Source organism: Motacilla alba, chromosome 6 (genome assembly GCF_015832195.1).
Source record: "Motacilla alba alba isolate MOTALB_02 chromosome 6, Motacilla_alba_V1.0_pri, whole genome shotgun sequence".
Taxonomy (NCBI): domain Eukaryota; kingdom Metazoa; phylum Chordata; class Aves; order Passeriformes; family Motacillidae; genus Motacilla; species Motacilla alba.
In genome coordinates, this window is record NC_052021.1 from 7,638,872 (window position 1) to 7,652,176 (window position 13,305).

Consider the following 13,305-nt stretch of genomic DNA (forward strand, 5'->3'; position numbering starts at 1 on the left):
AAAAAGTTGTCTGTGTGGATGTTATCAATCTTATAACATATTGCCTGTCATGCTGTGGAAGTATTAATATGTACACATAAGTGACAGAGTTTTCCAATATCATAATGAGCACAGCAACAGAAGTAAGGGTATGAGGTGGAGCTATACAGTTTTGTAATTTAAATAACAATCTAGATTAGCCCTACTATTTTGTGTGGGCAACAGCTAGACTACTGCAATTTAATTTCTTGCATTTTTACAACAGTCATTACATTTTTAAACATATTTTAATGCCATAGCTCCATCAAATTAATTTAGAGGTTGCACCAGCTTAATTATACACACCCCTACAGCAATATAGCTACAGTTCACCAAAACTGAGGACAACCTTCCCCCTTAATTTCTGTGTACCACCAAACTGCTCCTGCCAGGAATGAATTAGACCTGGTATTAAGGCAGTACTGAACCCTGTATGTGTTTTTGGAGGAGAGCCAAATGTTCACATATATTAAAATCTCTAGAAATGTATTACTACATATGTGTTTGCACTCATAACATTTATCAAGCAAAGCTACTCAGAAAAATAAAAATATGACACAGAGTCAGCCTAAGGAGAGATTGAAAATGGAAATATTTTATCACTAACCAACGACTATTTTCATTCGGCTAAAGTGCAATAGAAATGAGTGCCAAATCCTCCATTCTCTGCAGTTTGGGGCCTGAGAAAAAAAGCTCCATTTCCACTTTTTTATTGTTCTTTCTTGAAGTTGAGTAATATATCACTATAAACTAGGGGAAACAAATGAGGCATAAATCAAGCTAAATTCAAGGATTATTGAGATTAGCAGCTATCAGATCCATAGACTGACCACTAAGTCTTATGACCTCAGGAGTCAATTACAGAGGTATCACAACACTGAAAATGCATGACTGGCCTCTAACCTGAATTGCAAACAAACCTTTTCAGTCCTAGCACAGGAGCAGTGATGTCTGACAAAAATGTGGCAGCAAATAATTCAGAGACAAAAGACAGAAGAGTACTCCATAATGTCTCCAGGGTCTCCTCCCATGCTTAGGAGGCATAAGGGATGCTCAGTGACAAATAAGACAAAAATTGGGAAGCCCAGCTGCCAAAACAGAGGTTGATCCCCCCGACTCTTCTCACCAGAGAGTTTAAAATTGCCTTTACAATTAACATGTGTAGAAAAAGTGTGCAGTGATCATGATGGCTAAGGTGGGGAGACCCAAGCTCTCTGGGTCTTGGTTCTGTTTTGGTGCAGTGCTTCTGCAGTTGAAATGGTGCCATGCAGCCCTTTTGGGAGCAGTTGCTGTCAGAAAGCATTATGAACTCACAGTCAGTCTGGACAAGGATGCGCATTCCCAAATGTGGCTGTTTGGCTGCAGAAGGCAAATGCTGGGAGTTAACAGGAGCGTCAATAAAGAAACAGGAACAAGCAGTGGGGTTAGACTACAGTCACTTTGGGGGTTTGAGCACTCATTAAAATGACTGCCTGACAGCGCTGTCGAAATGGAAATATTATGCAAATGGTGAATTCATCCTGGAATAAAATCTCCTTCCTGTATCTTGCTGGCAAAATCACTTTCCGGACTGAAATACATCATGCAACCAGTTTTAGAGAGAACATATAAGTGTTATCTCTATTTTCTCATTTTGGATTTCTCCACCCTCTCAAGGGATGGTGGTCTGAACTCCTTACACTGTCAAACTTCCACTGACCTCAACAGAAAACAGCTCGTGTCAAAACACAGCTGAGCAGAGCAGCTAGCTGCCTTTGCTTGAGCCAGCTGTTCCCAAACCAAGGTTGCAATACCACATGCAGCTGCAAGGCAGGCAGGGAGAGCAGGGTCGGTTCTCCAGCCTATTATGTGGTGCTTCCACAGACCGTGGGAGCAAAAGCTTTACTACAACAATGATCATGGGTATCTTCTTTCACGGCTTTAAAATTGTTTTCCCCTCTTCTTCCCCCTCAGCTACTGATGGAGTCTTATTACTGCTTGATCCAGCTGAACCCTAAGGCAAAGTTTTCAGCACTGGGCACACTCCTGCAGAGAGAGTTTTGTACGAATTATAAAGTCAGGGCATTCAAATACTACATCAATTCACTTCCCACAGGCTGTCTTCATGAATGCTTATTCATCTTGAAATGATGGTACTCTAAGAAGTCACTTAAGCTCTTAAGCTTTCCTGATCTCCTATCACAACTTCAAGAACAATCAAAAGGAAAAACACTTGGAAAAGCATAAAAACAAAACCCATAGTCAGAAAAATTTGTTGCTGCAACTTCTGCTAAATAAAGAGATCCCTCCCTGCACAGATACAGCATAACATGTTCTGCTGTATAGCTCATAAAAAAAAGTTTGATTCAGTCATTTCTGTCACCAAAAGATTATTGCTGTGGTGTCCTCTTTGTTTTGGGACATAGACAAACATAAAAGCCCCTCTGCACACACCCTTCTAGAGACTAAAGGAGAAGCAAAGAAATGCTCCTTCTGCTTTATTGGGGAAGGGCTGGTGGCTATTCCTGACAATGAGATTTTCATTCTGCCAGAAACACCTTAAATTTTGTTGTTGTTGTCATTAGATGTAGCAGTATTGGTAGCCTTTACAAAGCATTCTTGTGTTTCAAAGATAGCATTACCACACAAACACTGGCTGTGCACTTCCACAAAGGCTAAACAACACATTTCTTAGTGCCTTAAATCATGTCTTCCAGTCCTGCTGGAGATCAGAGGGGCTGGCACAGGGGAGCAACTAAGTGCAAGTCACTTGTAATGTTCTACCTGCTAACTAACAAGCAGACAAGCCCTGGCAGGCTGGCCGGAGCTGCAGGCACACAGCACTTGCTAGAGCTCATTTCAGAAGTGCAGCACTGCTTTCCTCTCTCTCGTGCCCTCTGCCACATGCCAGCAAGCAAGCAGGAGCACGGGAGCAGCTGACCACTCCTGCTGCCAAGGACTGTGTGCGCACCCTGTAACAGCCTGTGCTCGCCAGCGCTGCTCAAAGGAAACGAGAAGCCAGTGTTCCTCTCAAGCCTTGGGGGAGGGCAGGGAAGGGAGGGGGACGGAGCTCCCCGCCATGCTCTTTATCCTGTCGTGGGAGCTAAGCAGAGGAAGCCAGATTTAGGAAAGTGTGTGAATGCGGGACCGTGGCAAATTGTCCTCTTCCACAGAGCACAGCAATTGAGGGAGTGCTGTCAGGGCCATGGCACCAGCTCTCTGTGAAGAGTGCACTCTGTCTGGGAAAGTGGGCAAGGTGGAAGCGCAGGAACCCCTCTGCATCCTGATGCTGTTCCTTCCCTTCCTAGGGCGCAGCACAGTGTCTGGGACAGACAAAGAAGTAAACACAGGGCAGAAGTGCTCTCACAGAGTCACAGAAAATGCTGAGCTGGCAGGGACCCACAAGGATCATTAAGTCCAGCTCCTGGCTCTGCACAGGACTATCCCCACTCTTAAAATCACTTTGCCCTTTTTTTTACCCCCAAAGTGCTTTCTCCTACTCACTAAGTTTACCAGTGGTTCTCAGGTAAAAGAAAGAAAAGGAAAAACTACAATGGGCAAATAAAACTTGCCACTTCCACACACTAAGCGGGACACGGTAGTGATGCTCCTCTCTTGTCCCTGACCAGGGACATATAGAGAAACTCTAAGTCTGAGGAGTCAGGAGACATCTTGCCATGTACATCTTGACTGAGTGTCCACTCCTCACACTGCCATAGCACTGGGTCTGCAGGACCACTGAGCAGCAAGAGGCTGGTGGGGAGAGTGGACTCCACATATTTCCATTGTTCAGAGGCAGTTTATCAATTGTTTGAGGACCTGTCCAGGTTAAGTTTGGTTCTATTTTCAGAGCTGTGTAATGACTGTTGATGACATCTGCCCAGGACTGGCAACACACATTGATGAGTACTGTAAATGACCAGTTTCCATATGTAGAGCCACGTGTCTCCTTTCTGCTCCAGGCTGCTGATAAAGATCCGCTGGTGGTAGCCGCTGTTTAATATGGTAAATGATTTTGGAGATTACAGTCTTCTCTTGTGTAATCTTCTTACGTAAAGACTGAGAAAGAAAACATGTGAAGCGCAGAATTTGAACATCAAAACAGCAGTGGATCTGGAGCTCAACATCTTGAAAATCTTTTCTGACTATTCCAAGCTAATAAAAAGCCAACAGAAATAAAGTTCACCCTCTTAAGTGTACAAGAAACTTCAATACGAGCTGCACCTCACCATAGAATCTTGGGTGCTAATCCATTACGTGGTCCTTAGCTAATCAGATGTTCGGTGAATAATACGGGAGGCAACTAAGCAAGTCAATTTTAATCTAAGTAAAAATTAATAAAACTGAACAAAAATTTCAAAAACTGGAGTTTAGAGATTATGATTGGGTTGTTCCTAGGTTTAGGTTAGAAAAAAACACATTGCTCTTCCTAACCTCATGGTGAAACACACATTTTGAGACTTTTTGCATCCTGATTTATGATTTTCAGCCATGACATTCCATTCTGTCTCCTCATGTGCAGCACCAGCAGCTCCTGCTGTATGTTGCTTGTAGCTCCTTTTGCTCATTCCTCCTAATTTATGCTTGTAGTAAAGACAGAGGGGCTGGCTTAAAATGTTTAAAATCTTGGTGGCAGAGAGTGAGGAATGTAAAAAACAAAACAAGATAAAGAGAATGGGAAAAAAGGTAAAAGTAGCAGAATGGGTGGAAAATGCTGAGAGGCTCTTTTGTCCTTTTCATTCCTATCGATTACTGTCTGCTCTGTTCCTTTCTTTATCTTTCTTTGCTGTATCATGTGTCATACTGCAAGCTTTAGAACACTGTGCTCAGATACAATGGCAAAGAGCCAACACACGCAAGACCTGAAAATACCAAAGAGATGAACAATGTTCACGGGTGGAGGCTGTTTGCAGTAATGTGAGAAACTGTCTATGGAAAAAAAGGTCACAATCAGGAGAGGGTCTGCCCTGTCTTCTGAGCATGAGGTATAGAGGGCTCACAGATTTACAGAACTCAGTAGGAGATGGAAGTTTTTCATTGCTTTTAGATGACAGTTGTATCAGTTCTTAAGAGAGCTGAGAAAATACCAGAAAAACCCTCCACCAGCACTTGCTCAAACTTTTTTAATGAATTCAGTTTAGTTCTGTTTGTCCTTCATATAGGTTCTAATGAACAAATATGCTAGTGATGAGACTCAGACAGTGCAATCATTATGCAGATTACTCAGTGAAGGATTTGGAATAATGCATTGTTAAAGACTGGATTCCTAAAAAACAGAGGCAACGAATGAAATTTCACCTCTTCCCTGTTGATGCACTAGATACAAACAAAAGGCCTTATCCAGAGAGGTTTTTGTCCTATTCTAAAAGCTGTAATTCTGAAATTGTTTAATATTAAAATGTTTTTCCTGCTGGACCTGATCAGCTTCTCAAATGGAAAACACAGCCTAAACGTGCATATTTTATCAAAAACTTTTCATTTTTCTTTCCTATTTCTGTTTTTCCCCTTAAAATGCAAAATCTTGGTTGATGTACATTTTCTTGGCAGTAAGATGGAGACTGAACTCTAGGAAAAAGTTTTTAAAGCTCCTAACATTAACTTTACCATGAAAAAACACAGACATAACAAATCCAAACAGCATAGATGCAGCCATCTTCTCTTATACCCTGCAGAATGGCTCTTGTAGAGAGAACATCCAAAAAGAGAGTAAGGAGGGAAAAACCACCAGACTAGAGACAAATCTATCACATGTTCTTGTTTCATGGTGGAAATGGAGAAATGACCCATTGATAATCTCTAGATCCAGACAGTTTAGGAAATGAGAGTTTCCCATGTTTGTTACTGAATGAGAGCAGTAAATGAGAGCAGCCTTGTGAGTGTTGTGGTGGCTGATGGCACGGGCCTCACTGAGCTTTGTCCCTGCCGCTGCACACACCAGTGCTGCAAGGCTGCTGCTTTGCTGGGCTCTGCCCACCAAGTGAATCTGCTCATGTCTCACAGATGCTACACTGGCATCCAAGTCCAGCATTCTTGAGACAGACTCCTCAAGATCATTCTGGAGAGCTGGTAACTAAATCATAGTGTAACATGCTTATCTGGAATTTCTAAGACAATGATTGCAAAAACAAAACCAAAGCCAAAAACCCCCAATGTTTTAAAACTATTTTGCTCTCATCACACAGAAACACAGAGCCAGGAGAATTTCAAGAAGCTAACTTTTTTCTCAGAACTATCTTTCCTATTAACAATTTTCTATAAACTATCCCTGCAATTTTCATAAGGTACTTCCAGTGCTCCTCCTCCTTCCAGTTGCTGTGTTGTTTTCCATCCTAAGCAGTAAGTTGGCTGTCTGGCTCTCTTCATTCACTGTGACATTAGGTACTTAAGCCTAAGGCACCAACAGCTCACAAAAGGTTGTGCAGGGTGGCAATGCTTTAATTCAGAAGACAAAATGCATCCAGGCACACAACTCTGAGTTTCACGTATTTCTTGACCTGTGCTGACAATGTGCACTCTTTTTTCCTCCACTCCTCAGAGGGAGACATTCAGTCATCCAAATATTTGTTTTGGACACAAATACAGCTTAGTTGCAAAAACCACTGAATGTATATGAGCTGCAGACCTTACTTATAACTGCTGTGTTCTGTATGTGATTGATTGCCTCCAGGAGGGCTCCTCAGATGGAGCTGAGCTGTTTGTGTTGGAGGCAGTGGCTGCAGACCAGTGTCATTTGGTGGTCACCAGATAGGAGCACAAAGAAAGCTCAGCTATGTACATGCCCCAGCATACACTATTATTTTAAAAGTTACTAATACTGCTTACTAGAATTCTGAAGGAAGATTTTTTTGTCTGGTTCTGCAAAGATTTTGCTTTTGCACTGAGCTCATAGTTCTACTTCTCTCAACCCTCTTTTGCCAAGTTGCCTTTTTAATTCATTCATCTAATAACATAGCACACATAACATTGTTTATTTATATATAACACCTAAATATTTTCCAAGTAATAGAGGGTAAGGAAAACCATAAGGATGAATCTCTTATGAAGTCACCTAAGACAGAGATTATGATCTTTCTTCCCAGAGTAACAGCACAAAGGAAGTTCACTGACTCCAACACATGAGATGAAACAGAGAGATTCAGCTCAAATACACTCAGTGGATAAGCAAAAAAGGATTTTCACAGGAAAACATTCTAAAAATATATCTGGAATTTGATGGCACTGTATTTCAACAATCATGGTGACAATAATAACAACAAATACTACTTTATACCTGTTATGACACCACCTCAAATAATTAAAAAATAATATGCCCTGTAGCTATAAACAAATAATTTGGTGATTATCTGGAGGAATGCTTTTAGCGTAGCAAACCCAGAATAAATTAAAGGAATGAAGTTAAGAGTGAGTCTGAGCAGCAGAAGCCCTTCTGCTTTGAGAGATGTACATGTTGATGTCTATTTCTAGACATTGCTTCTAAGCTAACAAATGTGTCCCTAAAATAACACGACACCAAAACACAGATTAGGTCAGAAGGAAGTGTTGGGAAACACCATCACAATACAGAGATCCTCCAGGGCTCCACTTAAGAGTAAATAGTTCCACGCAGCCATGAGTACCCAATGGGAACTGCTGAAAGGATTAATTGTGCCTTACTCAGGTTTCATCCCTCCAGTAAATGTCCTACTGAGAGCAATAAAATACTGGATAACAGTAGATTACAACATCAGGAGTTCTGAAAGCACTCAAAGAGTGACACACCTGAAGAACTCCTCTGGACACTACACTCAAACTCCACATAAGAATGGTACTGGTGGCATTTTGGAAAGATGCTGGTACATGATTTAGATGTATTTTTGTATTCTGTGTTTCTATTTCAAAATATTTAAAATGACCATTAAGTTCTGAAAGGATGCACATAAAAAGCTGAAGCTTTTTAGCCTACATTTTGATCATTAGTAAACCACAGTATGATCTTTACATACTTCCTATTCATCATGAGTCTGAGGAATATAAAATCCCTTAGGAACATGGAGAAATTACTGTGCAATCACAGAAATGGTATGCTCCAAATTACATTGATTTATTTGGTTTTTAAATGTGAGAAATATAACTCCATTAGAAAATTGTGTCAACATCCTTAGGAATAAAAAGGGACACAAATTTAAGTTTTGAATATACTCTTGCAGCATATTTTGGAGGCAAGCAGGCAGAGACTATCTTAGATCTGAAATAAGTACTTCTGAAGATGAAAACTTATTAGAAATGATCATCACCTCCAGTTCTTGTGCACTCAGGAGGGAAATGCAGTTCCCATGCTTTGTCTCGTTAGTGAACAGACCATCATGGGCTGGAACAGCACAGTCCATGAACAGAAGGGCAAAAACCTTGTGTGCAGTTGAGGTACAAATGCTGATTATGGAAGCTGCCTTATCTTGCTGCAAAGGAGCCCCATGCCTGGAGGAGCCTGCTGTAGCTGTGTGTCTCTGTAGTGCCCTAAACAATGTGTCCTCCAGCTGCCACTGCAGGAACCCATCCCCTTGGGCAGGATGGGAGGGATGACCTGGGCAGCTGCAGGAAGACCTGCTCCACTACAACTAAAACAATAGCCGTCTGCTGTATGTTCTGTGTACAAGTGCTCATTTTAATTAAGGTTTAATCTCCTCAATCTCTACACTAATCCACGGTTCTTCTCTATAATAATATTCCCACAGAGGGCTCCAGGGTATTTTCTGGCAGCAAACAAGTCTTAGCTGCTGGGTTTGTTCTGGTGTACAGACTCCTGTGTATCCATCTTTATATTCTAAGAAATATGTGAGGCAGAAAAAAACACTGTTTGAGCATTAATTGGATGATAATGGCAATTTATGGACTCGAGGAGGAGAAAAGGTGCCACTAGAGTGTGTAAAGTGGGCAGCTGGCACAGTAGCTTTTGCCAACATTTGTGTCAATGTGGGAGTACAGCAATATGGTAGCTGTTAACATTGCACTCAATAAATATCTCCCCATATGTGAAGATGTGACTAGCCTTTTGGAGGAAGAAGCTGAGTAGTCTCTGTATCTGTGGCAGGATTTTAGAAGTAATCCTAACAAATCTCAGCAGGCCTTCATGTGTGTTTAAATACTGTACACATGAAACTGTTTTCTTTAAACGTAGCATGTAGGGAAGCAGTGAAATAATAATGAAATAATTCACACATTGAATTATCTGGGGAAAAACAGTGTAATGCTCAACATGGTACTTTTTCTCAGCTGATTCAAGCCTTAAGGAAAAATACACAGGCCTGTTGTCCAGTGCACGTGACTATTTTTGTTACTAAGTGACTTGGATTCTGTATTATGTATTTGTGCATCCACAAAGGCACTTAAGTTATTTCCAGCTTTTTTTTTTTTTGTTAGAAATAGGAAGGACATTAAAATTATTATTTTAGGACTGAGGAAATTGTTTCTGTTACACATGACCTTGTAACTTTTGGAGTTAAACAGCAAAAATTATACTGTGGACAAAAACAGCACTAGACCTTTTTGGGGTATTTTTCTACAGCTATTTCTTGCCATGAGATTTCCTCCTGTGAATTTTCTACAACACTTATACAATGATTCACTGAATTCTTTTAATAGGGAAAAAAAATCTGGTGTTAGAGCTCTGTCCTCTAGCCTTGTTCTGTTTTCATTTTGCCATGATATTTCTCTCTGTGAGGAGTGTGCCCATCCTTTCTCCACCTCTTCAAAACCATTTTTTCTCTGCCTCTGTCCACCACTGCTACTCTTCTGCCATCCCTACACAACTACTAATTCTGAATAAATCCCACAGCCCCATTCCCTTAGAAGAGAGTTCTCTATAATAAAAATTTATCTTGGCATCAACAACTGAAACATCATTCTGAAGAGTCAAACCCACTGAGATTTTAAAGAATTTTTGTCTGTGAGGCCTCAAAAATCTTGATTTATAGATGCAAGTAAAACAATCAGAGCTGTAGAAAATACAAAATATATACTATGTAACAAAATGTCCAACCAAACCTCTTGTAAAAGCAACTGGCTACACAGGTAGAGAGAATTTTTCATTCAGTTTTAATGATGCCTATTCACTCTCCAATCAGGCAGAAAAATGAGGATTCTACCCACAGAACATCACCCATGCATTTATTTTTACATTGACATAAGCATAGACTGTCTTTTATGAAAGGATTTGGGAATGCAAGGTGGTGTAGGAAAAGAGTATTAAATGACAGTGCTACTTCAAACTAAAATGACAGAATGCCTTACTAAAGTGCTTTAGGTACTATGATGGACAAAAATGCTCTTCTGTGCATAGGAAATTAAGTTTTATAGTTTCACATGCAACTATAAGAAGGGTCATTTACACTTTCTTACTGAAAAGCTAATGACTTTAACATTTCCTAATAAAACACTTTCAACAAGCCTCATTAATGCAACTATTTACATTCACAGTTATTGGCATAAGCACACAAAAAGGGAAGATACTTTCGCCACCCTGTCTCTCAAGCCTAAAAACTTGAGATTTATAGCTGTAGAGAAATATCAAACAGCAACACTGCCTCAGAGCAAAAGCCAAGCATAAAATAGCACCTTCTGAATGGAAATGAAGATCCTGAAATGTTGCTTTGGAAAGTGAGACATCAGCAGGCTGATTTTAGCAGCAGGTAGCCAAAAAAGACTAAGAGAGAGGTAGATATAATTTTTTCCTGCCAGCATGGGGTCAGCCCATCACAGAGGAGTGAAGAGCTCACGGGGATGGGTCTGGATCTTCCCTGTGCACTCACACTTTGCTCAGAGGGGGTTGAGATCCATCCCTGTGGCTGCTGCTTCCAGCTTGGAAAGCTCTTTTTGAGCTGATCCTACCTGCTGAGTTAGGCCTGGCTTGTAGCCAGTCCCTGCGTGGAGATCTGTCCTATGGATGCTGCTGTGTGGTTTGTGTGTTTGATAATGACAAGATAAGGCTGCAGCCGTGGCTGTGCTGGCCAGCTGTCCACAGCCTGCCTTCCAAAAACCAAACAAATCTTGGGAGAAATACTGGGGAAATACTGTATAACTGCAGTTTGCATAGGGAATACTCTGCCATGGACATAGACACTGGCTTCTTAAAGTGCCTGTGTTTCTAAAGTTTCTTAATCAAGCAGTTAATCTTGTATCAGAATAAAGACAGCTGGGACTTAATACCCTACAGAACTAACTTTCCAATAAAAAAAAAATGAAGGAAAAAAGAAAAATCAGTAAATCCAAGCATGTTGACCCATGTGAGATACATGAAAATGGAAGGTTATATTTACCAAATTTCTAAAGCCAAGTAGTATTTGTTTTATAGTCAACCACTGCTCTGATGGAGTTTTGAATGTTAAGGGAACTTGAAGCAAAACCACTTCAGCTGCAGAGTAAAAGCACCTATTTCTTAAAGTAAGTGTCTGACAGCCCTCCTTGTGGAACAGAGCATTTAGCACATATATGAATAAATGTACAAAATTCCACTCAGAAAACAAGCAAATCTTTATCCTAGATCAAGGATAAAGAAAACAAACAAAAAAACAAGCAAATCTTTATCCTAGATCATCCATGATCCAAAGACATTCAAGTCCAAGAAAACAAACTGTATTTGAGCTTTGTACAAATACCAAAGAGCAGGTCTAGCCATCCCTTCAGAATAGGGCACCATCTCTTACATCTTATATCCAAATCACATACATGTTCTCCCCTCTTCCAAAAATAGATTTTGGAAAGTATTCATTTCATGGAAAGAGCCATATTCTTTTGAACAGATGGGAAACCTGATGGACTGGGATGCAGTGAATCCCTTATTTGCTGATTTCAGGAAGAAATATTTCTGATTTTGAAAATTGCTTTTAGAGAGTTTTCTGACTTCATGGCTTGAGAGAAGATCAGCAATGTAGAAAATACAATTGTATGTTGATAAATTCTGAATATAAGTGGGAATCAGACAAAATAAATGTAAGACAACTACATATCTGAAGAAAAATGCACATTGTAGTTGCCTTCATAACGTGGGTATTCCCACTCAACTCCCTCAGTCACTGCATACTCAGGATTGCATCGTCATGAATTGTACAGTAAACTCTCCTTCTGCTCCCCATAGCATCACCACTCCCCACTTTCTGCATATCTGAGCATCCCATTGAATCTTATTTTCCCTTCAGGTTCTTCCAAGCCCCTCCATCCCAGTTTCTCTGCTCTCTTTAGCCCCTTCTTTTCTCAGCTGCTCACCTCTCCTCCCCCTGTCCCAGCAGTGCTGTACCTCGTGCACAGGGTGACTGTCCGGGATCCTGCCTGGGGGAGCTGCCTTCACCCACGCTGGAGATGGCAACTTCTCTGGGGGCCCTTCCTGTCACAGAGGGCTCCGCACTGCCCTGCTGGCGCTCCTCCCCCAGCTCCTGCCAGTCCCCTCATTCGGACACAGAGAAGAGAGGTTTTGTTCAAAGTTGTGTTGGGGCCTCATGAGGGAATGGTCCTGCCCACTCTGGCAACCTGCCAGACTCCAAAGACACCTGAAGGGAAGGGTCAGTAAGGTCCTGGGATATTACTGCTCCCATCCCAAAGTCAGAGGGGCATGAGCTTTGAGCTCTTAAGGCACTGTGCCTACCAAAATCCCTTTGCAGCCGGCACTCCTGGTAACCTCCCAGTTCCAGAGCTGGGGAGGCTGAGCAGGGGAGAGGAGGTGGCTGCACAGCCAGGCTTCCCCTGCTGCCACTGTCATCGCATTTGCATTGCGGGGAGATGATCTGGCTGCCTTTGTGTGGCCCTCTGGCAGGAGCCCAGCAGCATTTCTGTGCCACTGCTCACATTGTACTGCAGGAGTATAAACACAGGCTTGTCCACAGCGCTCTCAACAGCTCTGGAGGAAATCCATGATTGCCCAGGGTCAAATAGGCCAGAGAAGCTGGGCTTTCCGTACACCAGTTACTGTCCTTATCCTAATACCCTGTCTCTGGTAAGAATGTGGAAATTTGCTGGTATCACAGAAATAGGACAGCATGATGTTACTGTGATAAATATTCTCATTCAGAGCTTGATGCTACAAAGTTTTCTTTAATGCTCCACTATTTCTTAAGACTCAGACTGGCCACTGTTTAACATTTCTCAAGACCATGCCAAGGTGCCACAGAGATAAATAACAGAGGCAGAAAATATATAATGTTTGAGAAGAAAAAAAAGAGGTGCTAGTGTGAGGAGAAGAATTATTTTGAAACCAGAAAATACCATCTCAACCAATCCTTTCCTTGCACTCTAAATATTTAAAAGCATAAACTATGTTATCAATACTTTACTCCTTCCTGT

General features: G+C 41.4%; 1 protein-coding gene across 3 annotated transcripts in view; it reads right to left on the bottom strand.

Annotated features, from left to right (window-relative positions):
* Positions 1–13,305, bottom strand: part of PHYHIPL (phytanoyl-CoA 2-hydroxylase interacting protein like) — a 123,935-nt gene that overhangs the window by 42,041 nt on the left and 68,589 nt on the right. Inside the window, exon 1 of one of the 3 annotated variants that reach the window (XM_038140039.1) lies at positions 12,266–12,417. The exons of 1 other annotated variant lie outside the window; for it this stretch is intronic. The gene's annotated coding sequence lies outside the window, so the exon portion shown is untranslated. Of the gene's footprint in view, positions 1–12,234; positions 12,418–13,305 lie in introns of those variants that run through there. One more of the 3 variants, XM_038140040.1, reaches the window with a different exon arrangement.